Source organism: Mus pahari, chromosome X (assembly GCF_900095145.1).
Source record: "Mus pahari chromosome X, PAHARI_EIJ_v1.1, whole genome shotgun sequence".
NCBI lineage: Eukaryota > Metazoa > Chordata > Mammalia > Rodentia > Muridae > Mus > Mus pahari.
The window spans coordinates 124342346-124350735 of record NC_034613.1 but is presented as its reverse complement, the minus strand read 5'-3'; the positions used below and the strand labels follow the sequence as shown (position 1 = coordinate 124350735).

The 8390-nt window shown below is 36.8% G+C and overlaps 2 pseudogenes; one reads left to right on the top strand and one right to left on the bottom strand.

Moving 5' to 3' along the window:
* The window catches only part of LOC110314511, a 3819-nt pseudogene extending 1286 nt beyond the window's left edge, over positions 1 to 2533 (top strand).
* Positions 2534 to 5389: 2856 nt separating this feature from the next.
* Positions 5390 to 6420, bottom strand: LOC110314510 (annotated as a pseudogene).
* Positions 6421 to 8390: the final 1970 nt, after the last annotated feature.

Genomic DNA, 8390 nt, shown 5'->3' with positions numbered 1-8390 from the left:
AGTTATTTGAATTTCTGGAGTCCAGCTTCCTGAGCTCTTTGTATATATTGGATATTAGTCCTCTATCAGATTTAGGATTGGTAAAAATCCTTTCCCTATCTATTGGTGGCATTTTTGTCTTAATGACAGTGTCTTTTGCCTTACAGANGCTTTGCAATTTTATGAGGTCCCATTTGTCAATTCTTGATTTTACAGCACAAGCCATAGGTGTTCTGATGAGAATTTTTTCCCCCTATTCCCATGTCTTCGAGGCTTTTCCCCACTTTCTCCTCTATCAATTTCAGTGTCTCTGGTTTTATATGGAGTTCTTTGATCCACTTTGACTTGAGCTTTTTACAAGGAGATGAGAATGGATTAGTTCTCATTCTTCTACATGATAGTTGCCAGTTGTGCCAGCTCCATTTGTTGAAAATGCTGTCTTTTTTCCACTGGATGGTTTTAGCTCCCTTGTCAAAAATCAAGTGACCATAGGTGTGTGGATTCATTGCTGGATCTTCAATTCTATTCCATTGATCTACATGTCTGTCGCTGCACCAGTACCATGCACATTTTATCACAATTGCACTGTAGTACAGGTTAAGGTTAGGCATGGTGATTCCACCAGAGGTTCTTTTATTGTTGAGAATGTTTTTTGCTATCCTAGGTTTTTTATTATTCCAGATGAATTAGCAAGTTGCCCTTTCTAACTCAGTGAAGAATTGAGATGGAATTTTGATGGGGATTGCATTGAATCTGCAGATTGCTTTTGCGAGGATGGCCCTTTTGACTATGTTAGTCCTGCCCATCCATGATCATGGGAGATCTTTCCATCTTCTGAGAACTTCTTCACTTTATTTCTTTAGGGATTTGAAGTTCTTATCATACAGAACTTTCACTTCCTTATTTAGAGTCACACCAAGGTATTTTATTATTTGTGACTATTGTGAATGCTGTTTCCCTAATTTCTTTCTTGTCCCGTCTGTCCTTCGGGTAGAGGAAGGCCACTGATTTGATTGAGTTAATTTTATATCCTGCTACTGCACTGAATCTGTTTAACAGGTTTAGGCTGACTTAAATATACCATTATATCATCTGCAAATAATGATATTTTGACTTCTTCCTTTCTAATTTATATCCCCTTGATCTCCTTATGTTGCTCTGGCTATGATTTCAAGTACTATTTTGAATAGGTAGGGAGAGAGTGGGCAGCCTTGTCTAGTCCCTGATTTTAGTGGAATTGCTTCTAGTTTCTCTCCTTTTACTTTGATGTTGGCTACTGGTTTGCTGTAGTTTGCTTTTATTATGTTTATGTAGGGGCCTTGAATTCCTGATCTTTCCAAGGCTTTTATCATGAAGGGGTGTTGGATTTCGTCAAATGCTTTCTCAGCATCTATTGAGAAGATGATGTATTTTTTGTCCTTTAGTTTGTTTATATAGTGGATTACATTGATGGATTTCCATATATTAATCCATTCCTGCATCCCTGGAATGAAGCCTACTTGGTCATGATGGGTGATTGTTTTGATGTGTTCTTGAATTCGGTTTGCGAGGATTCCATTAAAAATTTTTGCATTGATATTCATAAGGGAAATTGGTCTGACGTTCTCTTTCTTTGTTGGATCTTTGTGTTGTTTAGGTATCAGAGTAATTGTGGCTTCATGGAATGAATTGGGTAGAGTACCTTCTGTTTCTATTTTGTGGAATAGTTTGAGGAAAGTTGGATTAGGTCTTCTTTGAAGGTCTGATAGAACTGCACTAAACCCATCTGGTCCTGGGCTTTTTGTGGTTGTGGACTATTTATGACGTCTTCTATTTCTTTAGTGGAAATGGGACTGTTAAGATCATTAATCTGATCCTGATTTAACTTTGGTATATCCAGAGACTGCCCCACCTGGGGATCCATCCCATCAACAACCACCTTACCTGGATACTATTGTATATACCAACACGATTTTGCTGACAGTATCCTGATATAGCTGTCTCCTGTGAGGCTATGCCAGTACCTGGCAAATACAGATGTGGATGCTCATAGTCATCTACTGGATGGAACACAGGGTCCCCAATGCAGGAGCTAGAGAAAGTACCCAAGGACTTGAAGGAGTCTGCAGCCCTACAGGAGGAACAATGATAAGAATTAACCAGTCCCCCAGAGCTCATGTCTCTAGCTGCATGTGTAGCAGAGTATGGTCTAGTTGGCCATTAATGGGAGGAGAGGCCCCTGGTCTTGTGAAGATTCTATGCCCCATTATAGGAGAATGCAAGGGCCAGGAAGTGGGAGTGGGTGGATTGTGGAGCGGAGGAGGGAGGGTATAAGGAATTTTCAGAGAAGTAACTAGGAAAGGGGATAACATTTGAAATGTAAATGAAGAAAACATGGAATAAAAAAATTATTAATAAAATTGGATATTAAAATACCATATTATTGTAAACTTCTTCCTTGTCTATTCTCTACCTCTTATTTGTATTAGAAGTAACGATGTATTTCATAAAATATGATTGTTAAATTGTTTCATTTTTGTAGTGTGCTTTTTCTAACCATTTTGACTGTGTCTAGGCAAAATGATGTATAATCCAAAAATTTTACTTTACAACCATCTGGCTTCTCTCTGTATTTTGAAGTGCTTCTCTTATTATCTATTGCATCATATTTTTTTTTCATTTTTCCTTACACATACCATGATCTATTTTGTCAAGTCTCTTCAAAATATTTTCTTCTGCTCATTGTTTAAATGGAATAAATATATGCTTACTGTGCTTAATTTTGCATTTCTCCTTTACTCTATACATTTTCAAAAGCCAATCTCACCTACATTTATGGTTCTAGTCACCATCCATAGTATTGTACTTTCTAAAATTTAACTGCCTAGAATTTAGAATACATTCTTGGTTAACTAGCATTAGACAATTATTATAAAATATATTTTAAACCAACCCATCATACTTGTAACAATTAAGGATTCAGAAACATTATTTAAAGGGATTGGTCTGTGTCACCCCAGTATATATGTCAATACTAAATAATAACAGAATAAATATCATCAATTTTCCTCTTTTCATTGAAAACTGGCTATTCACATAGTTCTTTACTCGGGTCTTTACTGAAGAACTGATTTTATCTACTTCACTTTAAGAGGTTGAGTATTCTAAGTATTATCATGTGTACAGAATTAAACATGTGAATCAAGTAGCTATGTAGACTTTCTTGAGATCCTTCAGGAAATATACCAATTACTCTTAGATGTCTATTTCAGTCAAAAGCCATACCAACATCTCTTAATTGACATCTCCGCATTTGCACACTTTGCTGTCAACAACTTATATTTATTGACAAAACCCCCCAAATACAGAAACATTGGAAAATAAAAGATTCAGAATGATAGCGTTTGAAATGGTTCATCACCTAACTCTTGGTTGCTATTATCAAAGAGCACACTGAGTTAAGGGTGGAGAGAAGAGAAAATACCAGCTGTTTTAAATCTATATCAAGAATAATGAAACAACATTCTTGTACATTGGAACTGAGGATCAACTTCTGGTCTTGGCACCTTCTACTATGTCTTTATTGGTCTCTCCTTGTTGGTAATATAAAGATTTATTTTAAATGTTGTAATAGAAATCAAACTCTGGTCTTCTGAAATAGCAGCAAATATTCTTAACCACAAAGCCATATTTCCAGTTGTGATATATATATCAGTCATGGGGGAAAGCCTTGTCTGATTCCCCCCCCCCAAATCTTGGAAAGTCAGGCCATCCTACTAAACTTCTCAGTTTTAAATGATTTCTATAACAAAAGTCTCTATTTCTTCTATTCAAGGACATGATTATCAAAAATTATAGTTTATCAGAATTTTTTCTGCTTATCTTCTCCAAACCAGATTCTTGAGGAAGGTCATTAAGTAGGCCTTTAGGTGTTTTGTATAAGATATTTAGAAACTGTTACTTTTGGAGTCTTTTCTTCAGTAATGTTTCAACTCCATTGTTTGTTGTTTGCTACAATGACTCATACAGAGATAAAACAGTAATGTGTCTTATAAGATGCTGGTTGATAGGTCACAGTCTATTCTTTTGTGGGATCCTTATCATCTCTGAATGAGTCATAATTCAATCCAAAGGTCACTGCTATCAAAGCGAGTATCTCACTCCCTTAGATAGTAAATTAATCAATAATATTTACATGCAGTTTTATGCAGAAAGAGTAAAGCTGTATTCTATCAAAACAAATTTATTTGTTTATAGAGAAATAACCAAAGCTAAGGTAAATCCACCCGCTTACTTTTTATGTCCCCAAAGCATTTTCATGGTCACCTTTTTTCTATCCTGGAAAGCCTACATCAATTGCTGTGGCATACCATAAACATCAGATTTTAAATTGCCTTCTCTCTCTTTCTATAAGGTTATACTTAATTTAATATAATAGTGAACTTTTTCTCTAAATTATCTGTAGTTGCAGACACATTAAGCAAATCTCTTCTAAGGTAAAAAGCAAATGTAATTATAGGATATATGGATTGTGACTGCATATAGTTCATTTGGCTTTAATCCTTCAGGGTCCTATGCAACATCAACAATAAGAACGGATTAAATGAATGAAGTCTAGGACTACATAATAGTAAAGTTTAACCTAACTATCCCATCTGAAATTACAGATTTCAGAAAAATACATAATGCTGCTGCACTGAAATTCTTTTTCTTATTTTTCTGAAATAAGATCTCATACAGCTCATAATATCCATGAACATCATTTTATTGTTTGCTAGTTTGTTTCTTTGTATTGTGTCCACTTTTATTAAACTGATCTCTAGTCAGTGTATAGACTGCCTCAACACCTCAAGCCACTCCCAGGAAGACCAAAGCTTTCACACTACAAATTATTGGGGCCAAATTCAGTAGGATCACAATGACTGTCCATTCAAAAATTAAAAACAAAAAAATGAAGAAGTATTAAGGAGGAAGTTATTTAAAAAATATTTCAGTACATAAATTATACAGAAATAATGCTGTCATCTCCCTGGTGTGGCCTCAGAGAATGGACTCAGCCATCCTCATCTCAGGAGTGGGAGTGGCTTTTGGGAGGGTGAGGGACTTCCAGCAACCATATCATTAATAGGTATGTGGATTGACTTTTTAAAAACAAAAACAAAAGATCAATGTATAATCAAAGTCCTCAATCAAATTGGAAAATTTGGGGGATGCTTGCTCTAACCATCTCCTGCCTCCTTCACTGTTCCAGTTTTTAAATCTCGAGTCAAAAGCACCAAAACCAACAACAATTTTTTAAAAACAAAACAAAACAAAACAAAGTCATGCCAATGTTATTCATTTTTTGTTTTTGATTTTGTTTTTATTTTTTCTGTGCAAGTTAGATTTTGTCAAATAAAAGGTGTAAAATGCAGCTCAGTAAACAGTCTGCCTAGAAGCATGATGGAGGGCTGAACTCATCATACTCCTGCTTGCTGATCCACATCTGCAGGAAGGTAGACAGTGAGGCCAGGATGGGGCCACAGATCCACACAGAGTACTTGCGCTCAGGAGGAGCAATGATCTTGAACTTCATGGTGCTAGGAGCCAGAGTAGAGATCTCCTNCTGCATCAGGTCAGCAATGCCTGGGTACATAGCATGGTGGTACCACCAGATAACACTCTGCTGTCATAGAGGTCTTTATGGATGTCAACATCACACTTCATGATGGAACTGAATGTAGTTTCATGGATGCCACAGGATTCCATGCCCAAGAAGGAAGGCTGTAAAGAGCCTCGGGATATCAGAGTTGCTCATTGCCAATAGTAATAACCTGGATGTCAGGCAACTCAGCTCTTCTCCAGGGAGGAAGAGGATGCAGCAGTGGCCATCTCCTGCTTGAAATCTAGGGCAACATAGCACGGCTACTCTTTGATGTCACACACAATTTACCTCTCAGCTGTGTTGATAAAGCTGTAGCTACTCTGGGTCAGGATCTTCATGAGGTAGTCTGTCAGGTGCTGGACACAGTGTGGGTGACCCTGTCTCCAGAGTCCATCACAATGTCAGTGGTAGGACGAGAGGCATACAGAGACAGCACAGCCTGGATGGCTACGTACGTGGCTGGGGTGTTAAAGGTCTCACGGTTTGCCTGAGGGTTCAGGGGCCTTGGTGAGCTGCACAGGGTGCTCCTCAGATGCCACATGCAACTTGTAAAAGTTGTGATGCCAGATCTTCTACATATTGTTCCAGTTGGTGGCAATGCAGTGTTCAATGGGGTATTTTAGGGTCAGGATGCCTCTCTTGCTTTAAACCCCATTGTCCATGTAGGAGTCCTTCTGACCCATACCCACCATCATGCCCTGGAGCTTAGGACAGCCCAAGATGGAGGGGAAGATGGCCCAGGGAGCATCGTTGCTCAAAAAAGCCAGCTTTGCACATGCTAGAGCTGTTGTCCACAGTGAGCACAGCAAGATATCCATTCATGGCAAACTGGTGACATGTAAACTGGAGATGGAGGAGCCATGAGAATCCTGTACTCAAGGGTGGATACAGACTCAACAGTTACCTTGCACATCTTTATAGACACATCTGACCTTTAATATCTGATCCACTTCTCACTTAGTACCTCTTAATTGAGGGTTTTTACAGACCACAATGTGTGTGTGTATGTGTATGTGTGTGTGTGTGTGTGTGTGTGTGTGTGTATGTGTGTGTAAGAGAGAAAGAGAACAATTTTAATTTTATTTTTAATTTTAATTATATGTGTTTAAGTTTGTATGTGAAAACTAGAAAGAGACAAGGATAATGTTCAGTCATAAATGATGCAAATTGTTAATAGTGAAATAATACAGGAGTATTAGCTACACATAACTTGATGCAGTAAAATAAACAAGTCCTGGCCCAGCACAGTTTAAAGAACAAATTAATAAGGATATTTTTCAGCAAGCAATAAGAACTAAAGGGAAGTTGGTAGTTTGCATACTGCTGGCCTACAGGAAGTATCAATTTTCAATGGAGCTAAGTTAATATTATCAACTTTTGATTATAAAATTGTGTTTTTTCAGAGAGGAGTTTCAAGGAGAATTTGATCAAAAGAGAAAGTGCTATTTCAAGAGCACAAAGTTAAATAAACTGTAGAATCTGTGGTTGGTGAGGTCATAGATTCGTATTCAGATGGTTTTAGCAGGGACACTCACATTTCCTTATGACACCTTCAGGAGTGCCCTGGTGCCCATCTTCTTTCTGGTTTTGAGTTTGGAACTATAGACACAAGTACTTACTTGTTGTAACAACTAATGTTAGACAGGGAATCTTTTACCACTGAGACCTTTTTAAAACATGTCCTAAGAATGTTATTCATCTTTCTAACTTCATTTGCACTGTTGCCACAAAACGTTCCTGATTTCTGCCTTTGATGCCACTCCATTGTGCTGTGACAGGAGTGAGCATGGGATGGAGTGTTGTGGTTTATAGTAAGCCTTTTCTTTACTCCTTAGCAGGATGTGGTAGTTCTGCCATGTGAGATATACAGGAATAGTTATTTTCAGGGTTTTCCAAGTGATTAAGTTGATCAACCAGGTTATAGAACGAATAAGTTTTATACTTAATAGTATAAACTTTGAAGCAAAATAGATTTACTTTGAAAAGCTGAATTTCTCTTACAAGCTTATGACCTTAGGTAAATGGCCAAATCACTATAAACATGAGAATAATGCTTATCTTGTCATTTTATTTAGAGAATAAATTAATTAATAAATATGCTGTCACCTGAGTGATTACTTTCTATTTTCTTGCCAAAGTTACAATTTGATATGTCATCAGAAAAGGAAATGATAATAAGGACTGACTTGAAATGTGATTAGGCTATGAGCTTTCATAATGGGAGTTTGTGTTAGATACTTAAATAAATGTGAACAGAGACATGAATTAAAACATATTTACCACTCCTTTAATTTTACTCGTTCTTCTCTCCAGAGCTTTGAGAAATAAATAGTATTTTGTTTTAATCACCAGAAAGTGTTATGTGTAAGTCTATATATTACACCATGTAACATAGAAAACTATCTATAAGCCAGTTCAAAAGCTAAACAAACTAAAAGAAAGTCTAGGAAGTGATAACATGTCAAATTTGTAGTACACACACTCCTTATTAAGAGAAATGTTTTCCTTCCCTCTCCTCACCATTATCCTCAACCACACACATAGCCATTCAATAAATAAAAAAATATATATGTTTTCACAGTGAGTAAAGCTGTATCAGTGAGAGTCATAACTGTGTCACTATGCTTCTTTATCTATTATACCAAAAGGTTTTCTGAAAGACAAACATTACTTTTCTCAAAGGGAATGATTCATTTTTATTATTTGAGAGCTGTCACATATCACTGAAGTGCGGCATAAAATAAACTGTTCTTGGGAAATAATTTCCCATTGAGAAGCTGGACCTAGA